Raw genomic sequence first — 22,807 nt, 5'->3', positions numbered from 1 at the left:
ATGCAGTGGGGGGAGGGGACAAGCTGGGCTGGTTTTGTGCTGCAGTGGGGGGAGGGGAAGAACTGGGCTGGCTTTGGGATGCAGGAGGGGAAGGGGAGGAACAGCAACTCATATTCCGCTTGGGAACCCTGCAGCCCAATGGTATCAACGTGGACTTCACAAGCTTCAAAATCTCCCCTTCCCCTACTGCATCTCAAAACCAGCCCAGTTCTTCCCCTCCCCCCACTGCATCACAAAACCAGCCCAACTTGTCCCCTCCCCGCACTGCATCCCAAAACCAGCCCAGCCTGTCTCTGCTTCCCTAACCTGTCCTTCCTCTTACCCATCCCTTCCTCCCACCTCAAGCCGCACCTCCATTTCCTACCTACCACCTCATTCCACCTCATTGACCTGTCCATCTTCCCTGAACTGACCTATCCCCTCCCTACCTCCCCTCCTATACTCTCCTCTCTACCTATCTTGTTTTCTCTCCATCTTCGGTCCGCCTCCCCACTCTCCCTATTTATTCCAGTTCCCTCTCCCCATCCCTTTCTCTGATGAAGGGTCTAGGCCCGAAACGTCAGCTTTTGTGCTCCTGAGATGCTGCTTGGCCTGCTGTGTTCATCCAGCTCCACACTTTGTTATCTTGTGAGAAGTTCTTGCCATCTTTCATAATTCTGAAATACAGCTATTTCCCTTTTCCTTGTAAAAAAGGACTGGATTTGCGAACCTCTACTGTTAAATTTGTCATGTCATTGCTTCCTTGGTCAATCTAAGTTTCTGATAGCATTAACTGAAAATCTATCTGGCTGATTCTATGCTATTGAACACAATACTTCAGCTGGTTCCTCAGCTGTTTTATTAACATTTAGCATATTTTCTTTCTTTTGTACTCTATACGTCTTTTTAAAGTTCTTCTCAGGGGAACGTAAGCCTAGTTTATGTAACCTATCTTCATAGTTGTATAATTCTAAAAACTGTACAGCTGCACCTCCCCCAAGTCCTGAAAGTAAATATAACCATCCAGAGGTGGAGCAAGTGAGATGGTGCTGTGTAGGTTCACTAGAAAGGATATGAATGTGAATCTGTACAACTGAAGCATAACTGTCTTTGTTATAAAATCTGAAAGAATAAAGAAAGAACACAGAACCGAACCACCAAATAATAGTAAAAATAATACAACTCTTCAAAAGAGGCTATGCAAATCCAACAGATGAAATGGCCTTTGTTTTTGCTGTTTCATAATATGATTCTAATCTGCAAAGGCTATAATCCACATATGAATTCTTAGCGTTCTTGTGTTACATTCCTGTGTGTGTAAATTTTACAGTTCTAAATTTATAAAAATTAAATATGTAATGCCTGAGCAAAGATATATTACATAGAAATTGCATTAAGCATCAGTTAAAATAAAAGTTGTTGATGTGAATTGCTATGCTCCATATAGGGAAAAAAACCTCGATGTTCATCAATGTGTAAAATGTAACACAACAATGATTTTTTTCCATTGTTTTCATGTACCCCTAACTGCTGTTTATATTTTTGACTATGCACTAAAATATCTAAAATGTGCATGGTTGTGTTTTTCTTTCTTCCTAACTTTAAAGGGACTATAATTTTTAAATAGTTGTATTCGTGACATCAAGTAATTAATATAAGTTGACAAGCTTACTCGTGTTGTCCATTAACTAAACAATTGTGTTCTACATAAATTTGTCAGACAAATGAGTCTTTGGTGTTTTCAGGGCATCAGATTATTTTATTAAGCAGCTTTTCTTTCACTTTGCACATCTGGCAGAATCAATTAAATGGCAGCTTTTATAAGGAAAATACACATGACTACTGACAGTCAGAGCACAGATGGAATTTTCATAATAAAGTCAGCAGTGCTAACTAAGCTATTTCCACAAGTCACTTCAGAATTGATTTCATTATGTTTGGCCTTTTTCAACAGATAAATGATTTAAATCAACTGATGTATCTTTTGAGCTTTCTTACCAGAAATTGCACAAATGCTGTAATCCAGTTATTTCCAATGGAAAATATATCACTCAGGAAATGATGCAGTGACAAAGAAAATTTAATTCACCAATGATATCAGAGAGATAATGTTTTGATTATCCATTCTTATCAAGCCTGTTAAGATTTGTGTTTAGAATTTTGATTTTTAGAGTAAATTGATCAATATAGAGAGAAGCATTTCCAGATTGGTATTTCCTTGGATCAGTACACATTTCTGTAAGAGAAATTACAAAGTTATCCCCATGGTTTCAAATATCAAAAAATATCTAACCACAACAAGCAAAATTGATGGAAATATCATACTTTGAATTTTTAATCCTTGATTGTGAATATGGCATTTCACCCGCTTTACTCCATCTCAAAAGATCAGGTCATCCGATAGAAGATAATCATTGCTGAAGTATGGACTGGAGTTCTGCATTGGCACCAGGTGAAGTGCCAACCTAATGATGCTACAGGAATTTCTAGAACTTTGATGCTTCTGATTGGCAAGTACCAGGCATTTGGAAACCTCTGAGAAAGTCCCCAGCCCTGAGCTGAATTAGAAACTTTGGCGGTGTACGACTTACTAGTCTTAATAATTAGCTATGATAAATTGAAAGAATTAAAACTTGCTTTAACTCTTGACTTACCATTAGACTGACTTCACTCCAACTCTGGCACAGTGGCACAGTGGTTAGCACTGTTGCCTCACAGTGCCAGGGAGCTGGGTTTAAGTCCAACCTTGGGTGACTGTCTGTATGGAGTTTGTATGTTCTCCCTGTGTTTATGTGAGTTTCTTTCAGGTGGTCCAGTTTCCTCCCATCATTCCAAAGATGTGCAAGTTAGGTGGATTGGCCATGCTAAATTGCCCATAGTGTAGGCTAGATGCATTAGTCACAGGAAATGCTGGGTTACAGGGATAGGGTAGGGGAATGGGTCTGGGTGGGATGCTTTTTGGAGGGTCAATGTGGACTTGTTGGGCTGAATGGCCTGTTTCCACACTGTAGGGAATTCTATGAATAAATAAATTAATAGCTGATGGCAAACACCCCCTGCCCAATCTATCATGGACCACCTGATGCTTCATGACTCCCTCTGACCACTTCCCAAAAACAACCAGCTCAAGTTCTGACTTCCCCAGGGCCAAGGACACTCTGTCCTGACCTGACCAGCAACAGTACACCTCTGGGCCAATATTCTCCCCAGTCTCCAGGATGCTAATCTCCTAATTTCCTCTCAAACCAAAGCTGCCCAATCTGAGGAGTCTCCACCACCAACCTGCTTCATCCACTTAGCAGCCAGCTCTTCCACTTTCTTGCCACTCTATCCTTCACTTACCCTACAGACTTATATTCTCACAGAAACTGTCAAATTGACTTTACATCCTATGACTTATGAAATATGGCAGCTGTTACTGCAAAAGGGTCAGTTCATTGAATCAGCACTAATCCATTCCAATGCTACCTACTTGGATTCCTGTACTGAACTGCATTGTTTCGGCTAGGAAAGCTCTAGGCCCAACAGTTCGGACAGAAAACCCTAAAGGTAACTGAGCAATTTCTCATCTCATCTTGGTCAGTAGCTGTACCCATATTGGAAAATTTGGGTCTTGTGCTTTCTTTTTAATGAACACATGAAACATGGACCTCACCAGCTAGATGATCATTTACTGCCCATCCCTAGTTGTCCATGCCTGCCACTAAATTACTTTTTCTTTCATTGGTCAAAATCATTCTGTTGAATTAAAAATTGTGATCTGAATTAAATCCTGTAAGAATTTTGATAAAATATTTGTTTGTTTGTTTAATAGACCAATATCATACCATCATTCCTTTATGCATTGATTGAGGTTTCCTCCCAGTGGCAAATATGTAGTGGGGCAATTCGAATATCTATTACTGATTTGCCAACAATCTGTCACAATATCAAAATGAACCCCCATCCTGGACCAATGTCGACGTACAAGTTGTCACTACCCATGGAAGTTCTGAAAAATTATAGAAGTTGATAGCCTTTTTTCTCTGGACCCATGTCCAATTTTAATTTTAGCCAAAACTTTTCATCAAACATTAGAAATTTCAGTTACTAAGGAAATAACTGTCAGGAAGATTTTGAAAGAATTGCAGGAAACCAGTGGCCAGATTTCACCGAATCCTAAGTTCCTGATGGAGTTTCTGTTAAACTTGCAAACATTGGAGATTACAACAGATACTATACAAAAAAAATTAAAACATTTGAGAATGCTCACAGTTGTCAGACTATTGATATATGATGGATAGATTTCTAAAAAAATGTTGCGTTATCATTTGAAAGAAGTCAATGCCTCCACTCACAGTTAATCTAAGCACTTCAAAAAATTACAATTAATCAGTGAAATCAATGTCATCTTGTGCCAATGCACTCTGTGACATAATATAGATAATAAGGGCATCATTCTGAATTAATTCAGTCTTTACAACTTTGAGAAAAATAGTACATTTTCCGTGACTCTCATAATTCTCACAGTCAATTACTCACTAACTGCACCGCACAACAGACTTTTTTTAGTTAAATTAATATGCTTAATACCTCACTTTTGTTTCACCCTTCACCTACAAAAAGGATATTCATAACCCAGGAAGCTCATAATGTATTTTTTATGTACACTTGAAAGACTTCAGTAACTTTCTGAATGATTTTCTTTCATACAATACCTGCATGAATAAATTTCTGAACGTTATGTAGAATGACTAGAAAAATGCATTGAACCAAAGAGCATTTTATAATTCATGTGCACCAATTTATTCAATCTTGATTTTTATGTCCCAGTTATCTACATGTTTGATGTTGATGTGACAGTCTGGCTTTCGCAGCAAGGCTGCTTAAAAAACAAATGGTCTTCGCCTGCTTGTGTGATGTATTGGCTGCAGGCAGTTGTCAACCAGCCTACTGAATAGAAGAAAAAATAAATTGGAAACTCAGTGGATTTAAGTGATTATAAAAAAGAATTCTTGCAAGCAATATTTTAGGTAACATCAATGGTTTTTATAAGTATGTGAAAAGAATAATTTTCACATGAACCTATTAAGGATAAATACACATGAGACTATAATGTCTAAAAAGAAAGTGGCAGACATATGAAATGCATATTTTGCATACATTCGTTTACAAATAGATGAAGAAGGCAACATGTCAACAGTACAAGGAGACAGGAAAATATGTTCAAACTGAGTAACTTAGTGGATTTAGAATAATTAAAATAAATCATCATAAGAAAAGTAATTGCACTCAAAATAGGCAAATCTCCAAGATGCAACAATTTCTATCACAGGGCTTTAAATAGTGGCAATATCATAGATGCAGTCGTCTCTATTTTTCAAAAGTTCTCATATTTAGGAACTTTGCCTATGATTAAACATTTGAAATGTCAGTCCACTATTTTAGAAGGGAGGAAAGAAAAAATAAGGTAATTAAACACTATTAACTTTGACATTAGCTGTCTGAAAGTTAATTGACTCTATCATCAGGGACAGAATAACTGAGCAATTAGACTAGAAAATATGATCAGACTTACAATATAGTGTGTGAAACATAGATAATATCTGGCTGATTTATTTGACTTTTCTTAAGTAGATAGCTGGAAAGGTATATAGAACAGTAACAGTGGACGTCTCATATATGATGCATCAGAAAGCATTTTGTAAGATTTAGGGAAGAAAATTATCATTATCATTATTATTATTATTACTGTTATCACCAAAGAATAAAGCAAATGTATATTTGGATTACTGCAGTAATTGACTGAGATTTAGAGGACAGGAGCTTGGGCAGAAGCGAACGTTCTGATTACCAAGAAGTAACAAGTGATGCTGCCCAGTGACCGGCATTGGCATCTTATTATTTTCACCTTTAGTAACTTGGATGAATGAATAGATAGTTCTATATGTAATTTTGCAAGAGGCTATATTGGGCTTTACAGGTTACAATTTATTTCACATTAATAATGAAGAAATCAGATCCCCAGAGTAAAATCTGTCTTGTTAGATGCTAACTTTTTTTTTAATCATGTAAGTCAGTTACTGAACATATTCACAACAGTCTGCCGGTGTACCCATAACACAAAGAATAAAAGGTTTTAAACAAGAAAAATATGAACTATATTACACTGTACAAAACCAGATGTTAGAAAGATTTCATTGCAAATAATAAAAGGTTTAAAATTCATACAATGCCATTTATCCAAGAAATATTCTTACAAACACCATTATTTCCTCATTAAAACTCCTTGTTCTGACTCAAGTTGTACAGCTGCAATCTGTTTCCTTTTGTGAATTTCTGAGTAGTCACTGACGCTCTTTTCTGTCAGTCAGTATCTATCCATGAGGCCCCAAAATTAGCTACAAATGAGCTCAAAATAACATTAACTTTAAGGAAAATGCAAAAGAGTCTTAAACACAGTGTCTAGAAGCTTTATATTCACTCTCTGACACTCACAGAAACTGGCTTTTTCGATTGTCCTACCATTCTCTACATACGCCCCCTGGGAGCCTGTTGCAGTGTTTTTCTACCCTTTTTTTTACAGGCACTGAATTGTTCACCTTAAGAGTTTTAAACTTCTTTAAAATACATATAAATAAAACAAGCCTACAGACTCTTCAACACCAAGTCCAAAGTAGTCCTACAGAATGAACCTAAACCATGTCCCCAAAGCCACTTACCCATACCGCTTTACTGCACACACTATAAACTGCAAATTCATGTTAAAGCTATTATTTTTTCTTAACACAGAATAAATCATATAGATGGAAACAAAAGGTAACAAACGAGAAAGAGCAATAAATAATATTTTAAAACACACACTGAATTTGGATATAGAAATCTATATTTAAGGACAATGTGAAGGAAGTAGGAAGGGATGAATTTATTTGAACATTTTTCTGGATTGAATAGAATCATATTTTTTCTTGAAATTGTGTTCAGCAATGTGTAATCTGTGACCCATCTGTTGACTACAGAAGTCAGAAGTTTAATGTGTGCTGTAAATCACCTGCTTTTAAAACTGGCAACCAGTCGAATTCGAAAGAACAGGGAAGCTTATATTTAAAGAATAAGTCATCAGGTTTTATTGTGCAATGAATGTAAAATAAACAGGTTTGACAGGACTAGGAATTTATGCTAATTGTTTACAAACGATTTCCTCTTATCTGCGAGGTCTGTGTTGCAGAACAAAAATGAGTGAAGAAGACACATCAGAAGTTACAATTTCCCTGAGAAGTCTTGGGAATTTAATAGATTTTCAAATGCTTTTCAAAGTGAAAGGCCGGAAGCAGTGACAAACTCTTAACAATTCAAATTCAGGTTGATGGAATCAGAGTTGGGCATTTGTCATCAGTTTATAGCTATCAGCAATTCAGCTGGAGACATGAGAAGTTACCACAATTTACCCTTTGTCTCCAAACTCTTGCCATAGGAGGCAGTTTCTTAGCCCAATTTTGTTTGATTTCTAAAAACTCAGACTCTCTGCAGACTCATCTTGCCTCATTCTGTGAATGTGCTTGGTATGGCATTAACGGGATACAGTTATGATTCCTGTTCATAGTTTAAGAGTTAATCAGTAGTTGTTATTTGCTTAAAGGATAATTTTGGTTCATAATAAACAGATTATTTGACAATTGTTTAAGAAACCTACTCAATGTTTCTTTTATTTTGAGCAACAGGGAAGAATGGAATTTGTCATTTTGGTAATTGCATTAACAAATTTTTACTAATGGTGAGACTGGTGATGTCATAGGACTTGATTGTCAGCACATTCTTCCTGTCACATTGTAACACGGGAAAAAAGTAGATTGTACGAAAAGAACATCAAAAGCTCCTCGTCATCGATAACGTGTTGAAGGTTGAGCAGAACATGGTGCAATTTCTCCACTCCTGGGAAGTACTGGACAATGAAGGGTACCCTATAGATGTCTGTCTTCTGAGGAGGTCATTATGGTTTCTCGTGGCACATTGGAACTGGCAATCGGTGAGTTGAGCATCGTATCCTATTCCTATGAGGGTGTCCTTCAAGACTTTCGGGTGTCTGTCTCGTTCATCCTGATCTGAACAAATCCTGTGTATGCGTAGGGCCTGTCCGTAGGGGATAGCTATTTTAATATGCTTAGGGTGGAAGCTAGAGAGGTGCAGCATCATGAGTACCTCACCAAGATCTTCCCCATGCCTCCACTTCTCACCTTCAAACGACTACTAAACATTAAACAGACCATTGTTCGTAGAAAACCACCCAGTCTTCAGGACAACATCGACCACAATGCTTTACAATACTTTCAAGGCAACCACCGCAAGACACGTCAGATTTTCGACATGGACACTACCATCACACGAGCGAACACCACCCACCACGTGCACAGCAGATACTCATGTGACCCAGCCAACATTGTCTATTTCAATATGCTGCAGACAAGAACGCCTGGAGGCATGGTACATTGGCGAAAGCTTGCAGACACTATGACAATGGATGAATGGACACCATGCAACAAACACCAGACAGGGATGTTCCCTCCCAGTGGGGGAACACTTCAGCAGTAGAGGACATTCAGTCTTGAGTCTTTGGGTAAACATCCCTCAAAGCAGACTTTGGGATACACAACAACGCAGAATCACCGAGCAGAGGCTGATAGCCAAGCTCGGTACCCACAAGAACGGCCTCACCCGAGACCATGGGTTCATGTTGCACTACAGGTGACCCCATCATACCATCCAATCTCACATACATGCGCACACGCACACACAAACACGCTCCCCCCTCACACGCACACTGTCTCTCTGCCCTCATTCACACACTCTCTCTCCCCATCACTCTTACACAGACACAGGCACACACACATACTTGTATTTATGGGGTGAATTTGTGTTATTTTGATCAAAAAGCACACAATTTGTAGACAGTCAGTCAATATGACATTTTATAAATTCCTGCTTTAAAAATAAAACCAGTCTGACTCCAAACTAAAACACAAACAGATTCTAAACAAGGTCTCACACCTAACAGGCATTATCTGACCTAAAATGTCACCTCCTCTTTACACTGATAAAACCATTACTTGTCTCAGGACCGTGACTTGAAAGGAATTTGAGGATTTACATACTCATATGAATCAATTAAAGCCTTCTAACTGATTAAAGATTTAACAGCATCTTAGGTTTGTTTAGTCCATTCTCATCAATGGTATGAACCTTTGATCTTTTACTTAGAAATTCTGTGTAGATGCTACCTCTCTCACTAATACCTGAGAAAGAATGAGGCTCTGAAAGCTTGTGTTTTCAATTAATGAAACACATGGCAAACATTTCGATTGAACTATCACCATTCTTAAACAGGGTTTTCAGCTACCTTAACAGCTGCTGTGGTATTTCTGACTGCGAAGGACTTTGGTTAGCCATTGTTCTTACCATTACACACAATGGAAAAACACTCAGAACATTTTCCTGCAATTATTCCATTCCTTAGCTCCAACTGGACTTACCATGAAAGAAGCAAATCTATTACATCTACTTCTGCCAAATCATGCCCCTCAAGGAAATCAACTCCATCTGCAGATAATTTCTTAACTACCCAAAATACCACTCCTTCAGGTAACAAGTCACACTCCAAATGGACCTTTTGTACAATGGAACTGGGATATGCTCACCACCTATCCCATTTACCACATTGTGGCTTCCATTGACATCTCTTGGGGGAAAACTAAATTCTACTTATTGCTAACAAATACTCCATTTGTACATCATTCTTTGGGTCTGGTTTGACTACAAACTCCACCATCTACTGCTGGAACCAGCAGCTGTGTAAACAGCGTATACAGTGACCGTCAGGGTGCTTGCTTTCAAAACATGCAGAAATCTTCCAGCGATCCTTTGTTTTAAAACAGTACTTCTCTCATTTCAGTCCACAATTAAAAATATGGAAAAATCTGGACAGTCTTGACAAAAGTAACTCTTAAGTGACAGGCAATGACATCTCCAACAAGACAGAATCCAACCATCACCCCTTGATATTCAATAACATTACTATTTCTGAATCCCCCACTCACTTCCTGACTCTTCAAAGCCTGTCTGCAATTTGCAAGGCACAAGTCAGCAGTATAATGAAATACACGCCATTTTATTTGTTTCAACAATACTTAAAAATCTCAAACTATCCAGCGCAAAGCAAACCACTTGGTTGGCACTCCATCTAATATTTTCAAAGTTTATTCCCTATAGCACAGGCACACAGTGATAGCAGTGTGTACCATTCATAAGATGCACTGTAGCAACTCACCAAGGTTCCAAAGACAGCATCTTCCTAATTTGTTACTTCTACCAAGTGGAGGAACAAGCACAACAGATATGTGGAAACATCACCATCTGTATGTTCCCCTCCAAGTTTCATCCATCCTGGCTTTGAAATATTTTGGTGTTCCTCAGTGTCACTGGGTCAAAATCCTGGAACTGGCACGGTGGCTCAGTGGTTAGCACTGCAGCCTCACAGTGCCAAGGACCCGGGATTCCAGCCTTGGGTAACTGTCTGTGTGGAGTTTGCACATTCTCCCCGTGTCAGCGTGGTTTTCCTCCAGGTGCTCCAGTTTCTTCCCACAGTCCAAAGATGTGCAGGCTAGGTGGATTGGCCATGCTAAATTGCCCGTAGTGTTCAGGGGTGTGTGAGTTATAGAGGGATGGGTCTGGGTGGGAGGTTCCAAGAGGTGATGTGGACTTGTTGGGCCGAAGGGCCTGTTTCCACACTGTGGGTAATCTAATCTAATCTAATCTAATCTAATCCATTCCTAACAGTACCATGTGTACCTGCATCACAAGGACTGCACTGGTTCAAGAAGGCAGTTGGCCACCAGCTTCTCCAAGACAATTAAAGTTGGGCAGTAAGTACTGACCTTGCTAGCAACACTTAGATCCTGTGAATTTAGTTTCTATAAATGACCCAGTTAATCTGCATTTGTGGTGGCAGCTGGCAGAGAATAATTGTCTGGGACATAATGTTTTCATAATGTCACCTGAACAAGCCAAGAGAGACCAAATTTAATGACTCATTAGAGTAATAATCACTTGTGCTGCAAAACAAAAATTAAATCAGGTGGGCACCTGGAAATTACTGTGAAAATTGTGAAATTGGTTTTCACTAAGGGTTTTATGTATTGTATTTAGATACAGCACTGCAAAAAAGTGTCTTCTAAGAAAATGAAATTTATATAAGTTACTTTTATATTGGAACTTATGGAAAGAAAGCAATTAAAAATTGCTTAGTTATGGATTATTCTCCTAAATAGATTCCCTTCCATTTCTGAGTACAGGAATGATTAAACAAATACATCAAATATATATAAGATGCATTGTAGAATGTGGTCTATTTTATATAGAGAATACTTAAGAGCGATTAACAAAAAAAAACTTTTCATTTACAGAATCCGACATAGATCACAAAAGTCATTATTTAAATCATTGGATTAAATTGTTATGTTGTGTGCGATGGCCAACATTTGTTGCTATAAATAAAATGTTGAAACATTGGGATAAGGATTTCATTTGGTTTTTGGCCAATTTTTGTACTGCCAGCAGCTGTCAGTTGACATGCCAACTGTCAGTGCGATCTCAGTCTATGATATGAAATACCATTCTTACACAAAGATTAACGGCTAAGACACTTTCTTTTTACACGCACAACATGGAGGACCTGTCAAATCAATTTTTTAACGGACATATGGAAAAAAATATCAGCATTATAAGCCAGTGACATGAATAAATGTATTCGTTAGATACAATTTGTAAATCCACTATGGATTTTAATGGAGGTCACTCCAAAGAAATCACTCTTCTTAATATAAATCACCTTAAACTAGAATTAAGATAAACTGTAGCGGATTACAATTTGAGAAGTCATTGCACATCATGTCCATTGTTTACCATATCAAAGTTATGGTCCAGAAAAATATTTTGAATAAAGTGAAAATAAAATCAAATAATATCACCAAGTGATTGCTTATGGGTTGCCTCGTGATTCACTGCATCTGAGAGTGGGATACCACCACCAGCCAGTCATATGTAAAAAGTCATTGTTCAAATTAATGAGCTTTCAATCTAAATTGTACTACTTTCTTTTGATACTCAAGTTGATAATGCTTCTTGGGCAGACAAACAAGATTAAAAAAATGCCTAAAAATTGACCTGATTAAGGAGAAATGCTGGCCACAACAGTGAGAGAATGCTTTACCTCTTGTTTGAACACTGATATAGAATATTCTGAATCCACATGGACATTCAAAACTGGAACACAAGCTTTGTTTGAAATTCTCAGGCCAAGAGTGGCATTTTGGCAGTATAGACCCCCACAATGCTAAACAAAGGGATCAGTCTACAATATTTCAAGTCTTGTGATCGAGCTTTTAGCCATTGCAGAACCTTTCTGACTCAAATAAAGTGTACGAGATGAAAATGGTTACCACTTACTATGCAGTCAGGAAGTATGGCAAGAGAGTCAAAAACCATCTCTGAGCATGTTCACCATGATAGAATGGACTGGATTTTCGAAGGAATGGCAATGTCACTACTCAGCTCCTGCCTTTTTCAATGAACACAGAGCTCTGCATTTCAAACAGAGGATTCCGGTATCAGTTCCATCATGAATTGAGAGCATATTTTAAAACTAACTGTACTCCCTTCATGCAGGTTAGTTGGGGGAAGGCAAAGTAATCCTGTTCTTCAAGGCAAGAGTTGCAAATTTCTGCAAGGATATTTCAAGCAGGATTCAGAGTAGCTGGCGGAAAGAGGATTGCACTTGTAAAGCCTAGTCTAAACTTTTCTGTGGGACTAACAGAATCATTATGCTGGTTTTCCTGATATGACAAAGAAAATAACACAAGAAATTCTGTTTGCAACACTTCTAGTCTGATATTTTCTTCCTGCTGCCTTCACTGGGAGAAAGGCTCATGATGGCTTCCCTGTATAGTCCACGGTTCTAACTGCAATCAGATTCCAATCTTCATTGGCTTCAAACAAATATCCTTATCTTTTCTTGGAAAGGTATGTTAGAATTCAAAATGACAGAGTCTATCCTTATGCTGGCTGTTAAACCTCTGGTAAATAATATTCACAATCAATATTTCAAAAGAAAACAAATATATAAAATGATTTGCCATATTTCCACACAGCATTAAATTATAAGACATCCCTCTTCTAAGCCCCCCCAGTAATACTTCTGGCAAAAAAAAATTCTTATAGGGAAACAATCAGATAATTGATTATTTTTAATTAGTTCAAGTGATCTGGATGGCACTAACTGGGTGTGTAGATTGTACACACTGCTGCTACTAATGGTGGAGGGAGTGAAGGTTGGTGAATGTGGTGCCAATCAAATGGTTTGCTTCATGTTCAATGGTGTCATGCGCTTGAGTGCAGTTGGAGTTGCCCTCGTCAGTACAAGTGCGGAGTAATCCATCACACACCTGACTGTGCCTTATAGATGGTTGGACAGGCTGCCGGCATTCATGGTTGGCATATCTTCCACTCTACTATTACCATCAAGCCAGGGAATCAACTCTCATTCAGTGAAGAGTGCAGTAGGCCACGATCAGCACCAGGCACACCTAAAACTGAGATGTGAAATGGTGAAGCTACAGTATAGGTCTCTGGGATGCTGTGACGATCAGAGGGGCCGTGACATACATGCACACTGGTTCTTCAAAGTGTCAGGACAAGTAATGTGGTTAAGAATGTATTTGGGATGCCTGCCTTTATAAGTTGAGGCACAGAATTTAAGAGCAGGGAGGTTATGCTAGAGCTGTATCAAACTTTGGTTAGGCCACAGCTAGAGTATTATGCACAGTTCTGGAATCCACATTCATAGGAGGGATATGATAGCACCGATGAGGGTGCAGAGCATATTTACCAGGATGGTGAATGGCTGGAGATTTCCAGATATGCAGAGAGATTATACAAAGGTTGTTTTCCTTAGAGATGAGCAGATTGAAAAGGAACATGATCAAAATGCAGAAAAATTATGAGGGGCATACATCGGGTGGTCAGTAAGAAACTTTTCCCTTTAATAGAGTGAATCAACAGCTAAAGGGCATAGATTTAAGGTAAAGGGCAAAGGTTTAGTGGGGGTGTGAGGAAAAACTTTATTATCCAGAGTGGTGTGGGAATCTGGAACTCATAATAGGGTGATAGAAGCAGAAATCCTCATAATATTCCTCATAACATGTTCACTTGCTATGTCAAGATATGCAAGACAATGGACCAAGTGCTGGAAAGTGGGATTAGAATAGTTAGGTGGTTGTTTTTGACTGGCACACACTCAATGGGCTGAAGACCATTTTTTCAATGCAGTAGATTCTATGACATGCATCACCTCTGACACTGATGCAACACCATTCCCTGAGTGAAATATAACTCCTGCTTTCATATTGGCACTTCACTGTTACCGACAATATGATACTGCCTTTGCTTCTGCACTAAGTGTCCCTTGCTACCTTCAATTGCTGACTTGCTTTCTTCACTAAAGTGCCACCAGTGAAAAAAAATGCTGCTGCCTGACTGTGCTTTAAGCTGCCATTTGTGAAACAGAAACAGGCATGTTGCCATTTTTCAGTGATAATGGGAACTGCAGATGCTGGAGAATCCAAGATAATGAAATGTGAGGCTGGATGAACACAGCAGGCCCAGCAGCATCTCAGAAACACAAAAGCTGACGTTTCAGGCCTAGACCCTTCATCAGAGAGGGGGATGGGGTGAGGGTTCTGGAATAAATAGGGAGAGAGGGGGAGGCGGACCGAAGATGGAGAGAAAAGAAGATAGGTGGAGAGGAGAGTATAGGTGGGGAGGTAGGGAGGGGATACGTCAGTCCAGGGAAGAGGGACAGGTCAAGGAGGTGGGATGAGGTTAGTATGTAGGAGATGGAGGTGTGGCTTGGGGTGGGAGGAGGGGATGGGTGAGAAGAAGAAGAGGTTAGGGAGGCAGAGACAGGTTGGACTGGTTTTGGGATGCAGTGGGTGGAGGGGAAGAGCTGGGCTGGTTGTGTGCTGCAGTGAGGGGAGGGGACGAACTGGGCTGGTATTGGGATGCGGTGGGGGAAGGGGAGATTTTGAAGCTGGTGAAGTCCACATTGATACCATTTGGCTGCAGGGTTCCCAAGCGGAATATGAATTGCTGTTCCTGCAACCTTCGGGTGGCATCATTGTGGCACTGCAGGAGGCCCATGATGGACATGTCATCTAAAGAATGGGAGGGGGAGTGGAAATGGTTTGCGACTGGGAGGTGCAGTTGTTTATTGCGAACCGAGCGGAGGTGTTCTGCAAAGCGGTCCCCAAGCCTCCGCTTGGTTTCCCCAATGTAGAGGAAGCCACACCGAGTACAGTGGATGCAGTATACCACATTGGCAGATGTGCAGGTGAACCTCTGCTTAATGTGGAAAGTCATCTTGGGGCCTGGCACAGGGGTGAGGGAGGAGGTGTGGGGACAAGTGTAGCATTTCCTGCGGTTGCAGGGGAAGGTGCCGGGTGTGGTGGGGTTGGAGGGCAGTGTGGAGCGAACAAGGGAGTCATGGAGAGAGTGGACTCTCCGGAAAGCAGACAGGCGTGGGGATGGAAAAATGTCTTGGGTGGTGGGGTCGGATTGTAGATGGCGGAAGTGTCGGAGGATGATGCGTTGTATCCGGAGGTTGGTGGGGTGGTGTGTGAGAACGAGGGAGATCCTCTTTGGGCGGGTTGTGGCGGGGGCGGGGTGTGAGGGATGTGTTGCGGGAAATGCGGAAGACGCGGTCAAGGGAGTTCTCGACCACTGTGGGGGAAAAGTTGCCGTCCTTGAAGCACTTGGACATCTGGGATGTGCGGGAGTGGAATGCCTCATCGTGGGAGCAGATGCGGCGGAGGCGGAGGAATTGGGAATAGGGGATGGAATTTTTGCAGGAGGGTGGGTGGGAGGAGGTGTATTCTCGGGCTTGAAATGGACATCAGTTACAAGCTGGTTGCCTGAGATGGAGACTGAGAGGTCCAGGAAGGAGAGAGATGTGCTGGAGATGGCCCAGGTGAACTGAAGGTTGGGGTGGAAGGTGTTGGTGAAGTGGATGAACTGTTCGAGCTCCCCTGAGGAGCAAGAGGCGGCGCCGATACAGTCATCAATGTAACGGAGGAAGAGGTGGGGTTTGGGGCCTGTGTAGGTGCGGAAGAGGGACTGGTCCATGTAACCTACAAAGAGGCAGACATAGCTGGGGCCCATGCGAGTGCCCATGGCCACCCCCTTAGTCTGTAGGAAGTGGGAGGAATCGAAAGAGAGGTTGTTGAGGGTGAGGACAAGTTCCGTTAGGCGGATGAGGGTGTTGGTGGAGGCGGACTGGTCGGGCCTGCGGGACAGGAAGAAGCGCAGGGCCTTGAGGCCATCTGCATGCGGAATACAGGTGTATAGGGACTGGACGTCCATGGTGAAAATGAGGTGTTGGGGGCCAGGGAATTGGAAGTCCTGGAGGAGGTGGAGGGCATCTACAATCCGACCCCACCACCCAAGACATTTTTCCATCCCCACCCCTGTCTGCTTTCCAGAGAGACCACTCTCTCCGTGACTCCCTTGTTCGCTCCACACTGCCCTCCAACCCCACCACACCCGGCACCTTCCTCTGCAACCGCAGGAAATGCTACTCTTGCCCCCACACCTCCTCCCTCACCCCTATCCCAGGCCCCAAGATGACTTTCCACATTAAGCAGAGGTTCACCTGCACATCTGCCAATGTGGTATACTGCATCCATTGTACCCGGTGTGGCTTCCTCTACATTGGGGAAACCAAGCAGAGGCTTGGGGACCGCTTTGCAGAACACCTCCACTTGGTTTGCAATAAACAACTGCAACTCCCAGCCGCAAACCATTTCCACTCCCCCTCCCATTCTTTAGATGACATGTCCATCATGGGCCTCCTGCACTGCCACAATGATGCCACCCGAAGGTTGCAGGAACAGCAACTCATATTCCGCTTGGGAACCCTGCAGTCCAATGGTATCAATGTGGACTTCACCAGCTTCAAAATCTCCCCTTCCCCAATCGCATCCCAATACCAGCCCAGTTCGTCCCCTCCCCCCACTGCACCACACAACCAGCCCAGCTCTTCCCCTCCACCCACTGCATCCCAAAACCAGTCCAACTGTCTCTGCCTCCCCAACCTCTTCTTCTTCTCACCCATGTCTTCCTCCCACCCCAATCCGCACCTCCATCTCCTGCCTACTAACCTCATCCCACCTCCTTGACCTGTCCGTCTTCCCTGGACTGACGTATCCCCTCCCTACCTCCCCACCTATACTCTCCTCTCCACCTATCTTCTTTTCTCTCCATCTTCGGTCCACCTCCCCCTCGCTCCCTCTTTATTCCAGAACCCTCACCCCATCCCCCTCTCTGATGAAGGGTCTAGGCCCGAAACGTCAGCTCTTGTGCTCCTGAGATGCTGCTGGGCCTGCTGTGTTCATCCAGCCTCACATATCATTATGTTGCCATTTTTCAGTTGTGTTCTGTGATGGACCAAGACTACGTCCTGCCTTAGTCCCCATAAAGGTTCTTACTGCAGTTTTAGAGGTTATAGTGAAATTAAAGACAAGATCTTTTTGCAAAGATTTTGCTAAAGACTTGCCAAAGTGATAGACTCACTGGGACTGGAGGCAGAAGACCAAACATGAGATATGTGATTGGCTTAATCAGACATATTTCTGAAGTATTAAGTATCTAATTTAGCAACATTTTACTTGGGAAGCAGAAGTTAATTTCAGCAAATTGCGCAATTAATGAGATACAGATAGGCTTATCACCTCCTGAGAGCAAGAAAGTCATCTCACCATCTAAGTAGGAAGGGCTTAATTATGAAAGTTTATCTTGATGACAAGAATCTGATTGCTGAACCCTCACCTGGTTAAGTCATGCTCACCATTGCTCTCACTGGTTCAGGAAGTAGAATATTGCCTGCATATTCCTGAGACCTCTCTGAATTTTCTCTGACACCACTATCTTGTTGAGAACCCTTTTCCTTGCATGTAAAACATTCAAATGTGGAAAAACAAACTTGAATTAGTCATCATCCCTTCTAGGAAAGGATTATCATCCATCAGAGGCAATTTAGGATTCCACCTATGGACTAAAGGATTTTATGCTGCATTTCATCTATCATCGCATGATTCTTTTCAGAGTTCATTGTTGAAAAGACTTGCACACAGTTCTCTAAATTTGTCATCAGCAATTTCCCTCCATAATCAATTAGAAATGTAGTAGGTGTCTCAAGTTTGGCCCTTGTCATTTCTCCATGACTTTATCCATAATCTCATTTCTTTCCTTAGCATATAGACCTACAGAATTTCTAAATCTGGTTGCCATGCCCATAAACTTGTTCGATAAAATAGATTGATAGCAAGTATCTCATGAATATCACTCACCAATGTAAGGCTTAGAATACAATGCGTGGTATTCTCCAGTACTTTTGGAATTTTTCATAATTTTATATTTTCTTCGATGAGCCTCATATTGTCCTCTTCTACCACCCTGGATAATTTATCAGTATTTTTAATGTTTAACAAGAAGGATGTATGAATTATCTATACAAATTTAAAACCATTTGCATTCTTTCTATATCTCATTCTTATCCCCCAATGACATTAATGTTTCTCTAACATTCTGATTAGAAATGTCAGATTTTGTTTATGGTATGCATTAAAGCCTGATTTGGGTAACTAGCAGATGCTCTAACATTGTGCATGAAATCACCATTCTTTTTATTACCTCAATATGTTATCATCCCCAAATTTAAAACAAATAGAATTTTCAGAAAAACTGCAGATGCTGTAAACCAGGAACAAAAACAGAAGTTGCTGGAAAATCTCAGCAGGTCTGGCAACATTTGTGAAGAAAAATCAGACCTAACGTTTCAGGTCTGGTGACCCTTCCTGCGAATTGATGATAGCTAGAAAATTGTCAGTTCATATGCAGAAGATATGGGGTTGGAGTAGGGGGCAAGGAGTAAACAATAGGTGGGGATAGAGGCCAAAGAGACAGAAGAACAGTTGGGCAGACAAAGGAGTTGATAATGATCTAGGTAGGCGGGCAAATAGTTATTAATGGAGACTGTTAGTGACTAACAATGGGTTAGCATAATTGCTGGCCATGTGATAAAAAGGCCTAGTGTGTGGAGTAGGAGGCTAGGTCATTGGAGAGTTCATGCTCTAAAATTATTGAATTTGATATTGAGTCCGGAGAGCTGCAGGGTCCCCAAGCAGAAAATGAGGTGTTGTTCCTCCAGTTTGAGTTGAACTTCACTAGAAAACTGCAACAAGCATGAGACAGATATGTTGGCCAAGGAACAGGGTGCTATGTTAAAGTGGCAGGCACTGCAAGTTCAGGATAACAAAGTGTGGAGCTGGATGAACACAGCAGGCCAAGCAGCATCTCAGAAGCACAAAAGCTGACGTTTCGGGCCTAGACCCTTCATTTGGTGCTCCAAACTTTGTTATCTTGGATTTTCCAGCATCTGCAGTTCCCATTATCACTGCAAGTTCAGGATCATTTTGGCTGACAGAATGTTGATGTTCTGCAAAGCAGTCACCCAGTCTATGCTTCATTGCCCCAGTGCAGAGGAGACCACATTGTAAGCAGCAAGTGCACTGGGCTAGACTGTGGGAACTGCAGGTAAAGTGCTGCTTGACTTGGAAGGTATGTTTAGCCCTTGGATAGTGGGGAGAGAGGAGGCAAATGAGCAGGTGTTACACCTTTGATGGTTGCCGGGGAAGTTGCTGTGGGGCTGTGGGGTGGTATTGGGTGTGAAGAGTGGACCAGAGTGACCCAGAGGGAATGGCCCCTGCAGAAGGCGGACAAGGGAGGGAGGGGAATATGTGTCTGGTGGTGGCATCTCGCTGGAGATGGCAGAAATGGTGGCTGATGATCTTCTGAATGTGGACGCTGGTGAGATGATAAGTAAGGACAAGGGGAACACAATTGCTGTTGCGGGAGGGATGACAGGGGGTGAGGACAGAAGTGCGGGAGATGGGTCAGACCTGGTTGAGGGCCACTGTTGACAACTGTGCTGGGGAATCCTCGGTTGAGGAAGAAGGTGGACATTTCAGAGACCCCATTGTCGAAGTTGGCCTCATCTGAGCATATGCAATGAAGACAGAGGAACTGAGAGAATGGGATGGAGTCTTTACAGGATACAGGGTGGAAGGATATATGGTCCAGGTGACTGTCGGTGTCAATGGGTTTACAGAGAATATTAGTGGTCAGTCTATCCCCAAAAACTGAAACAGAGATGTCAAGGAAGGGAAGGGAGGAGTTAGAGATAGATCAGGTGAAAATTAGGGCAGGGTGGAATTGGAAGCAAAATCAATGAACTTTTCCAATTCCAGACAAGAGAGGGAAACAGCACCGATGATATCATCGAAATATCAGAGAAAGAGTTGTGGGTGGGAGCCAGAATAGTACTGAAACAAGGAATATTTCATGCACCCATGAAGAGACAGGAATAACATGGCCATTTTCATATTCTCTGACCTCTGAACCTCAACACTGAATGAAGCTAATTAGCACATTAGACAGATGTCCCACTTACTGCCTAATTATAACTACTACCTCACACTGCACAATTAAATGAATTTACAACTGATATACTTGTCATTGGACTATTGCACTGTATGACCAATGCATTGCCCTCAGATTGATCAATATTATTAGTTTTGCCCTCTAAGTTTTCCATGCTATGTGCCATTTCAAAAACTCTGCTGTTTCACTTCAGGCAATTCATTTCCTGGCTGTGTTTTGAGTCATAGATATAGCATCCATTAACTGTCTCCAGGCATTCCTGGAGTTCATTTACCTCTTAATATTGCTCCAAGTCTGTCATTTGGTGCGTTATCCAGATCTGCTAAAACTGCTTTTATGTTGCTGACTGAAACTATTCCTTTGAAATAGCACCTGTGGCTGGTATCTGGACAATCTCAGAATGCCATAGCCATTGAGTCCTTCTTCATTTGTTATGCCATAGAATGTTCTAATTGTGCGTCAAGGCTTCTGGAAATGACCACTTCCTTTGGAGTTTGTTTCATGATTGCAGACATCTGCTCCAAAGGAGAGTCCTTTTCCAAGAACTGAACATCAGTTAAGACAAAGGCCTATTTATATGTGACAACTTAGCACAATCCAGCAATTAAAATACACAGGCTCAACAAGGAATCTCCAAACCAAGTGTCTCATTTCATTTATACACTCTGCTAGAAGTTCATAATATATTCTTCCATGGAATTATTATTTGTCTTTCAAAATCCATCAATGTCTGACTGTGGCTCAATGGCATTTGCTAAGATCAACTTTCCAACTAATTTCATCCATAAAAATTCATAGAAGATCTTAGTCTTTAACTGTATCCAAATAACAGGCATCCAGCTCACAAGATACTTTGCTTCTAATTTTACTTCTGTCAGGAAGTGGCAGTACCAAGGCCATTCCTTGTTTCCTTCTAGATAAGGATATAACCCATGTCCACAAATCCACCTCACTCTTCCCTTGTCCACATCCTGGGTAATCATATTTTAACAATTTACAATTGCTTTCAGCCATTCTTCACAAAAGTGTTATCAGGACCAACATTATGTGCAAAATTGTGTGCTTACTGACAGTAAACCACTGACTGAGTTTTAATATATGAATTTCTAATGAAAGCTGAACATTTGCATCACAAGACCAAAAGAATTCCAAAAACACTAAAACATGGAGTCAATCATATCTGTGAAAACTCATCAAATATAATTAGCTGAGAGGAATCTGAATAAGTTACATCTATTTAAACTATTCACAGAACATCTAGATAAGTGAGCAACAAGGTACTGGGCGTAATCACTTCAGCAAAAGCATTCGACTGTGACAATATATGGGTCAGTTGTCAATCAGAAGTGAAATGATTGTTTGACAAGCCAGTTAAACCTCTTTTGTCATTTAGAAATTGTTTTAATTCAGGCCACGAAAAAGACAGAAGCAGAAATGTTTTTGAACAAGCAGAATCTCACACCGCCTCTGGCTCAGACTCACCCCACGCGGATTCCAACTTAAGTTACTTCCCTCATGTTCTGAATCCTCCCACGATTACAGATATCTCCATGATGTTCAACGTTCTACGGACAGCTGCTCTCGCCGCATCCAGAGACCCACACTCAGCACCATATGGCATCATATGCACACTCTCGACTTTTCTCTCCAACAGCATCGCAACACACTGGCTCAGGATTGCGCAACTCCACAGTTCCACTTCATCCTTCCGCTCATTCCTTGTGCTAGCAAGAAACATTTTCTTTTCCTTTCAGGCATCAAGGCCCACAAGATGTAACAACTGTAAGATACCCACGGCCTTCTGGAACCTTCCTCTCCTCCCCTTCCCTATGACTTTATCCCCTACCCTCTCCCAACCCCATCTCCTGTCGTGCATTCACCATCCCTCCTAACCTTCCACTCTCCAATGCTGAATGTTCTGTACTTAGTGAAGGCCTCAAGTTTATTCCTCTATGTCCCCCCTTAATAAATTTAGGGCACAACATAATGTTGAACTCATCTTCCGCCAGCTTCACCTCTGTGCTCATTTATTTGGACAAGAGTCCTTTCCCCGTCTCACAGATCCCTTTGCCCAATTCCAACACTCTGGCTCCACCTGGATCACTCCCTCTGGTCTTTTACCTGCACTTGATCTATTCACTGAGAACTGTTGACATGATATCAGTCACCTCAATTTCTCTAACCCCACCACCCCTCATAAAACCCAACCTATCTCCTTCCAAACTGACTGCCCTCCAAGCGCTTAGAT

The sequence above is a fragment of the Stegostoma tigrinum genome, chromosome 13 (genome assembly GCF_030684315.1).
Source record: "Stegostoma tigrinum isolate sSteTig4 chromosome 13, sSteTig4.hap1, whole genome shotgun sequence".
Classification (NCBI taxonomy): Eukaryota; Metazoa; Chordata; class Chondrichthyes; order Orectolobiformes; family Stegostomatidae; genus Stegostoma; species Stegostoma tigrinum.
This window is presented reverse-complemented; position numbering follows the sequence as displayed.